At 31.2% G+C, this 13,478-nt stretch overlaps 1 non-coding gene across 1 annotated transcript; it reads right to left on the bottom strand.

Moving 5' to 3' along the window:
* Positions 1–9,312: 9,312 nt before the first annotated feature.
* LOC132069101 (small nucleolar RNA snoR8a) lies at positions 9,313–9,396 on the bottom strand. The gene has a single exon (XR_009417668.1). It is a non-coding gene; the product is annotated as a small nucleolar RNA snoR8a (small nucleolar RNA).
* Positions 9,397–13,478: the final 4,082 nt, after the last annotated feature.

Raw genomic sequence — 13,478 nt, 5'->3', positions numbered from 1 at the left:
TATATATACACTCAATGTATAGCAAGTGTATTATTAGCATATAATGAATATACACTGATTATGCTATGATTACACTGGCAAAAATTTATACAAAAAAAAGGTTAAGGTAACAATTTATTGTGAGTTTTATTAAGTTATTTGATAATATGTTACATAAATTGAAACGGAAGAAATACGTCAAATGAAAACAGTTAATTTTATTTTTATGAGGGACCATGAAAGTGTGAAAATGGAGTCCAGTCTTTCGTAGGCCCAAACTAATTCTAATTAGAATTATTGTGGTTGCTTTTTTATTGGGCTAGCTAATTGGTAGTGATTTAGTGTTAGATTTTTCAGATAAAAGAAGAGAATCTAATGATGATGATGAAAATAAAATTGTTAAATGTGGGCTTGGTGATTAGAAGGTCCACATGAGTGAATGATTGTTTGGTGTACTGACTGTACTCTTACATTGCCATTATAAGTTTGAACAACCAAGCAGCCACAACATTGCTTTCTTTCAGTGGGTTTCTGTCAGAGTGTGTAGTTATTTCTGAAGCAGTAGGAATGGTGTGCATTTGGCAAAGCCAGCTACAATAAAGGATCTCAATTTATTTCATACTTCACTTATTACAACTATATTTTAGGGGCAAAGGGTCAAATTTGCCCGGTACTATGCGAAATGGAATAGATTTGCCATCTGTCAATAGTTGAGGTCAAATGTGCCCTCGTCATTACTGGTCAGGATCAAATTTGATCCTGAATTATGCAAAATGGAACAAATTTGCCCTTATTTTTAAATGGTGAAACCTTAGCACTCGATGATGCTACGTGTCACGCAGTTAAGTACTTTTGAAGAAGGAAAAAACACAGAGTAACGCATAGTTCATGGGAAAATTTGACTCTTTGCCCTATTTTTAACATGAACCATCAAGGAATGTGTCGCGATGATTGAGATCTTTATACCTTTATCAATTATAGGTCTCGTATTTGAGCCTTACGAATAAAAATCTTTTTGACAGAAAACGTTTTTACCCCTCTTAATAAGCATTACTCGACGCGAAATACAAATTAGCTGGATAAATGACTTTGAAAGTGATGGTTAGACTAGAGCAGTAGGAATGGTGTGCACTTGATAAGCTAGCTACAATATAGGGTCTCAATTTATTTCATACTTCACGTACTATATGTTTTTTAACCAATTAGGGATGTGGCGGATGGTTGGGATTCTTATATCATTAATTAGAGAAGATGGAGTCGTAGAGAGTAGTTACAATAAGAGAGAAAATATGATTCATAAGGGCATTCAGTGAATGGAGGAATTAGCATATATTTGACCTGAAGTTCGAATTTTGAACTTTGAGAATGGAGAATCTCTTGGTAAATAGCGTTTTGCCTTCCTTAGTGGACATACCCGACGTGAGTCTATATTAATCGAGCTAATGACATTGAATGCAAAATGGTTAAATTTGAAAGGAAAAAAATTACACTATACAACAGCCCAACAAAGCTCAAAATTGGAAATAATCCCAATTTTATTTGTTACAAATTTTAGCTAGCATGCAGTGTATAATTACGGTATATTTTGTATGTATATATTATACAATAATTATGCATTGATTATATATTGAGTACATGCAGACAACGAGTACAAACTATTATGGCTAGGTGAATGAAAATAATGTTAGCCAACTGAATAAAAATGTTAGATCCCCCCAAAAAAAAAAATCTTCTCGCGAGTTTAACTTCCATATGCAAAATGTTTAAAATTATTTTACACTATCAAATTATCTAAAAGACAGTATTTACGGATAACTATACATAATAAGTGAAACTCTTAAGCTAAAGACGGACAAATACCCTTCTAGACTATAAGGGGTCGTTTGGTAGAAGGTATAAGTTTGGGATATCAAAGACTAATTTTATACCATGTTTGGTAGAAGGTATAAATTTATCCTGGGATAAATTTATACCTTGTACCAAACATGATACAAAAATTAGTGCTGGGATATCCCAGCTTATACCTTCTTATCCCACTTATGCTGGGATTATTTTATACCATCTTTTAGATGGTATAAAATAATCCCAATAGATGGAATAAATTAGTCCCGGAATTATAATCCCGGGATAATTTTGACTATCTACCAAACGACCCCTAATAGGTTAATTTTTGCTTATAGCACAAAAAGTTCGATTACACTATTAATGAATACTCCTCCATTTCAAAATACTTGTCACTTACTCCTTGAGTGTCGAATCATATGAATTTTGACCAACATTTTAAAAATTATTCAATCATGATGTTGGAATTTTATTTAAATATAAATTAATTAAAGTGTTTTAAAAGAAAATGTGTCTTTTATTGAAAGGGTGTGTCCTTTCATTCATGGGTTACTACCATTCTATTTAAACCCAACTACTTTTAATCCAAAGATAACTTTTTGTTTTCTTCCCAGAGAAAATCTTTTTCTTTAAACAACAAAATCCTGCACTTAAAAATCAGAAAAGTTTTTGCTTTTCTAAGACGGATTTTTTCACTGTTTGCTTAGTGTAGATTTTCAAAGGCTTGTCATATCCACTAAAACTATCTGCGTACAATCCCATAGCAATCTCGCAAAAGAGAGAGTGTAAATATTGTTTTTAGGAAAGCGTTTCGCACGTGTTTCAAGCCTTCAATTCTGTGTTTGTTGTTCATACTGTAAAACCTTCATCTTTGTGTTCTTCTTCATATATTTTTTGTGTTCTCGGATAATATTTTCCAACACATCATATATATGAAAAGAATTACAACTCAATTATAGTACTTTTTGTATAGATTTTAATTATCTAACTTTTAATTCAAAATATTAATTAATGTAATCCAACTTCATTAGTTTAAAAAATCAATTGACTCTCGACGAAAGAAACATGTTAATTATTTTGAGACGGGTAAGCACATAAGTCAAATCCTCTTCTCACAGTCTGCAATGAGATAGTTCAATGTTTGAAAGATCATAAATGAGATGCCATTATCACCAGTTATTCACTACTTCAAATTTTAGATAAATGTTACATCCTGTAAAAAAACAAATTATCCTGTCAAATAAAGTCTTTTCTTGCTCTTCGACTGATGATGTGATAGGAAAATTTATTCTTCCCACGTGATCTGTAAAATTTTCTTTTAACTTTTTTGTCTTTTATAGCCATCTAAATATTAATGAGCCAACCCTTGTTGACCCTTTACAACATATAGGTACATTCACAATCTCATCTCTGTGTAGATGGAAGTTGGGGTCTTTCTACTACCCAACGTGCACAAATTTATTGATGGAAGACACTCGTGAAGAGACATATATTCCAGTTTATTTATCTTAAAGACTTTTTTATTAATTTTATCACGACTTTTTTGCTAATATATACTCCCTCCGACCCGTCCTAAAAAATTTGTCACGGTTTCGCTTTTAAAGAGTTAATTTGACTAATCTTTATAGTTAAATATTGAAGGTAACAAAGTTTTTTTTTTTTTTTTCATATAATTCATATTTAAGCCGTCGTTAAATAAGTTATCGACGAATTTTTATTCTTTAGAGACTAAAGTTCTCTGTAGCTAACTCTCTCTCTCTCTCTCTCTCTCTCTCTTTTTCTTTTGTGGTACGTGAGACATGGAGAATTATATTCCACCAATTCCATGAAATAGACTCTAATCGTTATCTCTAGACAATATATAAGTCTTGGGTAATGAGTTATACCAAATGTGGAATATTTGAACAAATGCCTCAATGAGTTAAGAATCACATAAATATTGTTTTGTACCATATATATTTTTTGAGATAAAAGAATTACCACTTCGAAAACTTGTCCATCTTCTAGTACTATCAACTCTTTTAAGGCCAACATGTTTGTTGTGTGTAAGCTGTGACATTTACATCTCATGCATAAATGCATACACAGAGTAGATCTGATCATGAGAGGAAGAAGAAAAAGTACTATCTATAGTGAGAGGTCATAAGGCTAGCTAGCTAGGGTAGTCAGAAAGCATTTGTATATTTAAGAGCTATACATTCTATTAAAAAACATGAATTAGTAATAGACAACTTTTGTCGCCATACAACAATAATTCATCACTAATTCTATTTGTTTATACTTAAAGTTTATTCTATACAACAACAACATACCCAGTGTATTTGTTTATACACTATATACAGTACACTTTCTTTAATTATAAGAAAACATTTGAATGTGCTTACGACTGTAACTTCATTTTTCAGACCTCAATCTCTTTTATCTTCCATTTATACAAAGTAATAGGCTATTATTGAGGTAGGGATGGGGATCCTAGGGAAGCTTTAATTGTAAAAATTGCGCTCACAGGGCAGTACTTTTGGATTATATCTTTGAAATATTTATTGTCATGAATTTTCACATTCTAGGAGTAAAATTTCAAAATATTTCATGGAGTTTCACCTGTGATTTGAATGCCATGATAGCGATTATTTTTCAATTACATAAACTGAATAGTAACATTTTTTAAAAAAAAATTTACTAGCTTATTTGAAGCTAGACAAGAGTTGGAAAAGAGCTAAAACACAAAACACTATTTGATGGGCTTGGATATTCATTTACTGGGCTTTACAATTTTTTAGTTCCCTTTATAGAGAAAATTACACCATAAGTCATGGTATTATAATTAAGCATGCAAATAGCACAATTTTTCAAATTCATCACAAATAACACTGTTTATTATGTTTATACATAATGGAGAAAAATTATAAGGAAAAAAAATCCCCCTAAATCAGGGAGTATCATTTATCCCTCTCCTTTAACGGATAAACCCTTTGTTTTATTATTATCTCTCTTCTTTAACCGAGCATCTATATTTCTCACTTCTATCTCTTCTTCAACCTATACATTCTCCATTTGCAATTGCTTATCTCTCCATTCATTTCCATTTTTCCTTCGTGATTGCTTCGATTTACAAAGGATTTATGCTAGACTAAATATATTTAATGTTGGTAATCATCCATATTTAAAAGATAATACTTTTAATATATAGAATATAATTTATTATACAATGTATAATAAAATTATACGAGGCTATAAAATTATATATAGTGTATAATCAAATTATGTAAGTTATATCTAATTTATTATAAAAGTTGTAATAAATTATATGAATATTATTCCATGTATAACATTTTTATTATACTACATATAATAAAAATTAACATTAAAATTATTGTACTCCTGTTCCCCGCCGTTTTAAATGAAAATTGTGATTTATTTTTCATGGAACAATGAAAGAAGATGAGAATATGAAGTAAAAAAGGTAAGGGAAAACATGCTGGGAAAAAAATATTTCAGAATATGGAGGAAGTTAGGTATGAAACTGTAAAAAAGTAGTTATACTATAAACAAAAAAATAGGGATTGATATTATTCCCGACTAAGTTTCCTTATATATAGCAATTTGATTTACTATAAAACACTTAACTTGCCATGTAATGTTTAATAGCATTTACCTGCTAACATTATATAAATATTATTATAGTATTGTCTACTTGCGTTTTTTTCCCACACTTATACATGTGAGGCCCAAGGAAATAGGAAGATGGAATTAGAAGTTGGATAACAAAGAAAAGGCCCATTTACATTTAGGGGACTCATTTCTAATCGTAAAATTTACTTGGCATAGCTTCCATTATTACCTATTTATGGAACATAACTAAACTTTTCAATAATTATATTTAGTAGCTAAAGTATAACATATTTACTCCACATAGCTACCAGTTTTTTACCACTCATCTGATAACTTCCCACACCCCTAAATTTAAGCCAACAAAAACGTCTCTCTCTCTATCCCACTAACTTCACGCCATTATTCACAATATCCCTAAATTTTCTCCAATTTCAAATCGCCTTTACAATTCTACAACTTCCCTTTGTTATCTCTAATTAACTACTCATTAATTTCACTCATGATTCAAATCTAATTCCCAAAAAAAGGTAAGATTCTATCTTGATTTTTTAATTTTCACCGTGTATTTAACTTATATTTTCGGAGTATTTTTTTTTTTTCGTTTGAATCAGTAATGCAACTCTAAATAATTAATTATCAATGTTTGTTCTTGGTTTTTTTGCTTAGATTCAAGTGAAATGGCTAAGAAAGCTTTTACTCCTATCAGAAATAGAGGTATTGAACCCGAATTTGATATTCCTAATTTTTCTTTGGGAATTTCTCAACACGAAACCGCCATTGCGAACTCTTATGCTGAGAATCGTTAAAAAAAATTAACGATCCTAGGCGTTCACGATTATGTTGATTCGAAGAGTAAACAACAACAAAAAGTGAAAAAGGTTTCTCAAATGGAGAAACAAAAGAAGAGAAAGAGTTTGTGACAATGTTGCTAATGTTAAGGGAAAAAAAAATTGCTAAAGCCAAACATAATGTGGATGAGGATGATGATGCGGGTATATTTATCTTATATTTTCAGTATATTTAGTTCGTTTTTTTTTTCGTATAGTTATTACAGATCTGTTAATTAACCAGATCTATTTTTTATGTGCATTTTAAGTATATTTTCTACTGTTATTTTTTTCACATGTTTCTTCAGTTAAGTCGTGTTTATTGTTCTTCACCATAACAGTAATTTTTAAGATTTTTAAGTATATTAGTGTGTATTTTGTTGACAGTTATTACAGATCTGTAAGTAAAATTTTTGATCATTTTTTTCAGGGATTGTGGTGTGTATGTGCGAGCCTTTGCCGAATACTTGAGCTCAAGTGAAGTCATCCCAACCGAATTCGATGCAAATTGGCACCGTATGAGATACGGTGCCCTTTTATGCGACTATGCATGGGATAAGTCAAACAACAATGCATCAAGTGATAACGAGCAACCTCCAAGACCAATTAGACCAGCAGATTGATTACGATGCGGTTGATAAAGAGGATCTTGATTAGGCCACCAAGTCTTTTGTGTTTTTTATTTTCATGTTGAACAATAGCGTAGTTGGTTGGGACTTTTGTTCTTTTTTTTAATTTTGGACATATCGTTTCATGTGCGGTAATGTTTTTAGGATGATTAATGTTGAACACCACCTTATGATTTTTATATTGTTGTTTCTTTCAAGTATGTTATTTTTTCAATGTATACATTCCATTTTTCATTTTACGTGAAATGTATTCATTTAACAAAGCAAGATATCTAACTTGATTAAATACAAATAAATATACATAAAATATATACGAGATATATTTTATAAGTCCATTTTTTAATGTATAGTGTTACAAAAGTTAAAATTTCATCTAAATACACTTCAAATATATGTAAAAAATATATGAAATATAGTTAACGAAAAGAAACTGAATAAGATTTATATACCGGATCGGACAAAATGCAACTAAAATATAGCCCAAATATATACGAAAAACAAATATTAAAAAAATTCGCAAGGCGAGTTTTAAATTTCGCTATGCCCCCAACGGCATACACTTGTGAAGGAATTACCAAAGTTATGCGGACCGGATATTTATGCCTTATGGGCGGATTTGGCATAAGTATAAATGGTCCGCATAACTTTGATAATTCCTTCACAAGTTTATGCCGGTCCGCATAAAAGTTTGTCCATTAAAAGTATGCCCCCCCAAGATAAATTTGTGAAGGAATTACAAAGTTATGCATATGATACTTATGCCTTATGGGGTGACATAAGTATGCGGTCCCATAACTTTGATAATTCCTTCACAAAGTTATGCCGGGTCCAGCATAAAAGTTTGCCCATTAAAAGTATGCCCCCACCGGTTAAAAATATGAATGTACTTTTTTGAATTCAATTTTTTTTGAATTTGTGTAGCTGTTTGAATGAGATATGGGATCAGATATGGAATGGGATGATATTTGCGTGAATCAGGGAACAATAAAACTGATTTTAATTTAAATTGGAACAGATTTTGTTTCCATAAATATAGCAATTTCAGTTAGCCCAGCGTCTATATTTCCGCTATATTTGCACTATATTTTAGTATACCACAATGACTAAATATAGAGACATCTAGCTACGAATTGTAAATATATAACATGTAGTTATATGTTGTTAGAATGAGCTAAAAGGTAGCTGTTTATGAAAATTTTACTTTCTAATCTTGATCTATTGGGCTATGGGTACACCTGAAAGTTCCAAGGTATTGGGCTGCTGGGCTGATTCACGAATACTTACATCTTGATAAAAAGCTAAAAGGGAAAATTACATAAGATACCTACTTGAGACTTTTTATTATAAATAAGGAAAATACATAAAAACCCCCTAACGTATACTCGAATTAATTATGGCGCATCCAACCTTTGCGGGCGACCTATTACCCCCTGGCCTTATTTTTTCTGTATTTTTGTGGCCTTTTAGGCTGACATGGCACCAAAAAAAATTGATGCCCAGTTGCACAGTGGAGAGTGTTGCACACTCTCTGCCACATTGGTGCCACATCACTGCCACATCACTGCCACGTTTCCTTTCCTTTTTTTTTTCATTTGATTTTTCTTTTATTAATTATATTTACACTAATTAACCTCTAATTAACCATTAAACCATTAATTTTGTCTTCTTCATCACTAAACTCTTCTTCTTCTTCATTTCAAGAAATCCATCAACCCATTTTCTTCCTCCATTAACACACACACATTCAACCCATTTTCTTCCTTCATTAACAACACACATTCAACCCATTTTCTTCCTCCATTAACACATACACATTCAACCCATTTTTTTCCTCCATTAATACACACATTCAATTTAATCATCAATCATAAAGAGCTTATTTTCAAGAAACATTCAACCCATTTTCTTCCTCCATTAACACACACATTCAATTTCATCATTAACCCTCCTTCTTCTTCATTTCAAGCCGCCCCCCGCTTCCCCCCCCCCCTCCCCCCCCCCAAACTCGAGATTGTACAATTACTTTATTTTCCTGCTGTTGCTGCTGCACCCCCCCCCCCCCCAACCCGCTCCTCTTGCCCCACCCATTTGAAGAAAATTGCCATTGACATCCATTTGAAGAAATTGCCATTTGAAGGGTCAACAGATAATCCAAAAGTATTAAGGAGATAGAGTCACATTAAAGTCTTCTAACGAGATGTAATTTCTAAACTAAAACGCAACCTAAGCTCTGATAAATTAGTGCCAAAGATTGACATACAAAATAAAGCATTTACGAACAAGATGAACACTGATCTTACACCCAAAATTAAACTCCAAAAATTACACACAAGAACTTAATTGCAGATGAATTTCAACCAATAAAGCAAATGGGTATTCATAAATAGAAAAAATAAAGACAAAAACTAGAAAATGTAGTTATGGGTGCTCATATTCTATGGGTGTAAAAGGGTATGTCATACCTTTAGCATTCAGTACGAGGAATTGTTTATAATCATAGCAACCCCAACCTTATTTTCTCACAATTTAGCAATGAAAATACAATCTGGGCTATGTTCAATCATGGCGGCATCGGTGGCGGCGGTGTGGTGGCGGCAGCGGCGGTGGGGGTGGTTGAGGAGAAAGAAGAAGAAAGAGAAAAAGGAGAAAGAAGAAGAAAGCTGCTTTCACTCGCTATTAAAATTTTTTTGTGCCATGTCAGCCTAAAAGGCCACAAAAATACTGAAAAAATAAGGCCAGGGGGGTTATAGGTCGCCCGCAAAGGTTGGGTGCGTTATAATTAATCTGAGTATACGTTGGTGGGGGGGGGGGGTATATATGTATTTTCCCATTATAAATATATAAATAGTTTTTCTTATTAACAAAACATAACGATATATTACGAAACATGACGAATTTTTATATATTTTTCATTTTTTCATTTTTTTTCAAAAAAAAAATATTAACTTTTTTTTTTTTGCTCAAAGGCTTAAAAAATTACCTCAAATTTTTGTGTATGAAAGCTGTATGAAATGTGTATGTGTGAACGAAATTTTTAATATAATTTTCATACACAAAATTATAAAGGAAAACTTTAAGCCTTAAATATTGTATGAAAGTTGTTACAATGTTGTTGTAGTTGTATTAATTTTCCAGAAACCTAATATGAACTTTATATACGAAAAATGTGAATGAAATTCTAAGTCTTGAGCGAGATATACACATTTCATACAATTCTTATACATAAAATTTTGGGCGTAATGTTTAAGCCTTGACCGAAATATACACATTTCATACGTTCTTCATACATAAAATTTGAGCGCATTTTTTAAGCCTTGAGCAAGATATACACATTTCATATACAAAAATTTGAGCGATTATTTTTAGCCACGAATGTTGTATCAAAGTTGCATACAATGTTGTTGTAGTTGAATTAATTTTACAGAAATCTAACATGAACTTTATACACGAAAATGTGAGCGAAATTTTAAGACTTGAGCGAGATACAAATTTCATACTGTTTTCATACACACAATTTTGAGCAGATTTTTTAAGCCTTGAACGAGATATACACATTTTATACACTAAATTTTGAGCGAACTTTTTAAGCCTTGAACGAGATATACACATTTCATACATAAATTTTTGAGCGAAAAAAATACTTAAAAAAATAAAATAAAAATTTTAAAAATAATTTTTTAATTTTTTTTAAAGCATATTTTGTATAGGGTTTGTAATGTTATGTTTTGTAAATATAAAACTATCGTCACGTTTCGTAAATATTTCTCCTTAAGATGTATATATACGTAGTTGTCCCAAGCTAAAAAGTAAGGGAACTCATGTAAATATACCCTTCGGCCAACTAATTTACCAAGCATGATCGAAGACTCAAAGTATACACGATCTATATACTTCGTTGTATATGTCGTGTATACGTATACATATTATAGTATGCATATAATATATATATATATATATATATATATATATATATATATATAGTACAGACTATACGCCACCTATACACTATGTACGTTTTTTATAAGCTAGATAACCGAATGGTTTTTAGCTACTATAATTTTCTCAAAAAGTAAATTCAAACAGACTATACTTCGTCACGAAAAATCATGGATTCAGCTGAAAGAGTTATTAACAAAATTCCTTATGCTTATAATTTATGCATCCACGAATATCTGTATTTTTTCTCTGTGAGCCGTAAACCAACTTCTATGTAGACAGTTGAATACAAACTATTTCTTAATTATATTCTCTGTTTCTCTATGCTTACACGTTAGTCAAAGCAGCTTATAAATATTTTTTGATTTATTTACGTGTTTAGTAAACATTAGAAGTACTTGTAAACTAACGAATAGTTATTTCATTCCAATTATTGTTTGCACTCCACAAAATGTTTTTCCCAAAACAAGACTTTTAACTCCATCTTCATTTCCGTTTCATCCCAAAATAAAATGTTCAACTCCCTCTTCACTCCATTTCCGTTGCATATAAGCACTTTTTACCAGAAATACAAACTATTTAATTATCAGTTTCAACACTTTTACTTAAACACACAGAACTACTTATTTTATAAACTAGGTTAACCACTTAAAAATAGTTTAATCAGCTATAACTAAGTACGGGATCTTGATCTAATTCTCATTTCTTGCCTAAAATTAAAGGGAAAACGAAATGTAACGCATGCAAATACTTAAAGAATTCTTGCCCTATACGCAAGAGATCTTTGCAAGTGTTGATGATGACTAGAAAAATATAAAAGAATTAATCTTGATCAATAATCATGATAACTGCCGGTGGAACTTTATGATGAACTAAAAATAGAAACAAGAACAACATTAAAAAAATCATGACCAAATACAGTAGACGAACCCTATGGCTTAGACATGGAAAAATATGCCAAAGACCTATGTTTTCATATGTTTTATTTAATGAAATAAAGTCACTTTAAGCCATTGAAATATATTCCAAAAGTGCCCTTTTTAATTTTCCACACAGGGTGTTGAGGTATGATTAACCAAGACTCCACTTTCGGCTACAATATGAAATGGACAATTTGAAAGCATGTTCTGAAAATGACTGAAAATAAAGGATATTGGGTTCTTTTTCACATTGACAAACACAAACCCCACTTTCCTTGTAAGGTGTAGCTTCGTCATATTTGACTCAAGTAACATCAGTTGAATGTGCTCTAACTTAAAATCAAGATTAATTAAAGAGAAAATAATGCGACACAAGAACTATGCCTCAATCCCAAATAAATTAAGTGATGGTTATATAAATTCTCATTTGCTATGTTTTTCCATTTAATATCATTTCAATTGTATTGTGAGAATTCATAATCATTTGATTAATTTTATACAAGGCAGGCCCTAGAGGTTTGATTACGGGTTCACGTGAACCCAATAGCTATTGCTCAAAATCCTATATGTATATATATTTATAAAATTCACTAACTACTAATTATAAATTTTAATTTGACGATTATGAACCTAGTTATTAATGTAGAAGTATTAGCTTGAGGTTGTAGAAACCTGTAAATCTTATATCGTGGATCCGCCTTTGATTTTATGTTGATTGCTTGCCTACACCGCGCCCTCCTTTATCACTACTTAGGACAATAATATGCTCAAATTTGGACAGGCAAAGTTATTATGGGAGGAAATCATGCTTTGATGTTTTAGCCTTCGATTATGATAGGCCTAGTGCAAAATCCTACTTATATATTGCTAAAAGTCAAACTTGAGGCAGACTGATTTATTCGTAGGAACAAAAAGTTACTGTGTTAAATATGCAAGAATGTTCAAAAAAGCTAATCGATAATGTTCAAAAAAGCTAATCGATCCCTCCACATTAATAATGCAGGGCAGAGGTGGATTTAGGATTTAAATTATAGGGGTTCAACATCTTATACTTTTAGCACTAAATCATTATATTTTTAAAGTTATGAGTTCATATCTACTATTTATTATAATTTTAGTAAATTTTTACACATAAATTTATACCCCGCATCAAAAGTTTGGGGTTCAATTGAACCCCAAGTTATAGTGTTCCATCCGCCTCTGAATTGCAGGGTCATAATCAAAACTTATAACTCTAATGGGAAGTCCTTTAGTCAGATGATTAACTTTATCTCTAGGAAGATAATTATATTCTGGTTATCATCAATTCATTTTCACTTTGTCGACAAGTCTCAATCATTTGCTTTATTTTCTACTAAACTTTTCTTATTGAATTTGAGTTGGTTTTCTTTTTCAGTTTATTTCATTATTATGTATATTTAATTTTCTAGGTGTTTGAATGTAATCACTTGCAGGTCCTTCTGATCGCGATGTGGACAAAACTCAAAACACCACTATGTGGTCCATTAATTTATTTCCTACATTAGAAGAAAACAATTCAATCAAATGGAGTAATAATTAAGGAGCTTTCTTTAAAGATCAATATTATGAAGAAACGGGTCCAAATATAACGGAATCGATATATAAGATTTGTTTCATGTAATCACTAATTCCACATCTATAAAACACGTAAGATTGTTTAAAAAAAAGTGTTAGACGATCTTAGTGACGTAATATTTGATAATCATGTGAGC

This window comes from Lycium ferocissimum, chromosome 8 (genome assembly GCF_029784015.1).
Source record: "Lycium ferocissimum isolate CSIRO_LF1 chromosome 8, AGI_CSIRO_Lferr_CH_V1, whole genome shotgun sequence".
Classification (NCBI taxonomy): domain Eukaryota; kingdom Viridiplantae; phylum Streptophyta; class Magnoliopsida; order Solanales; family Solanaceae; genus Lycium; species Lycium ferocissimum.
The sequence above is the reverse complement of the archived record's forward strand: the minus strand, read 5'-3'. Positions and strand labels throughout refer to the sequence as shown.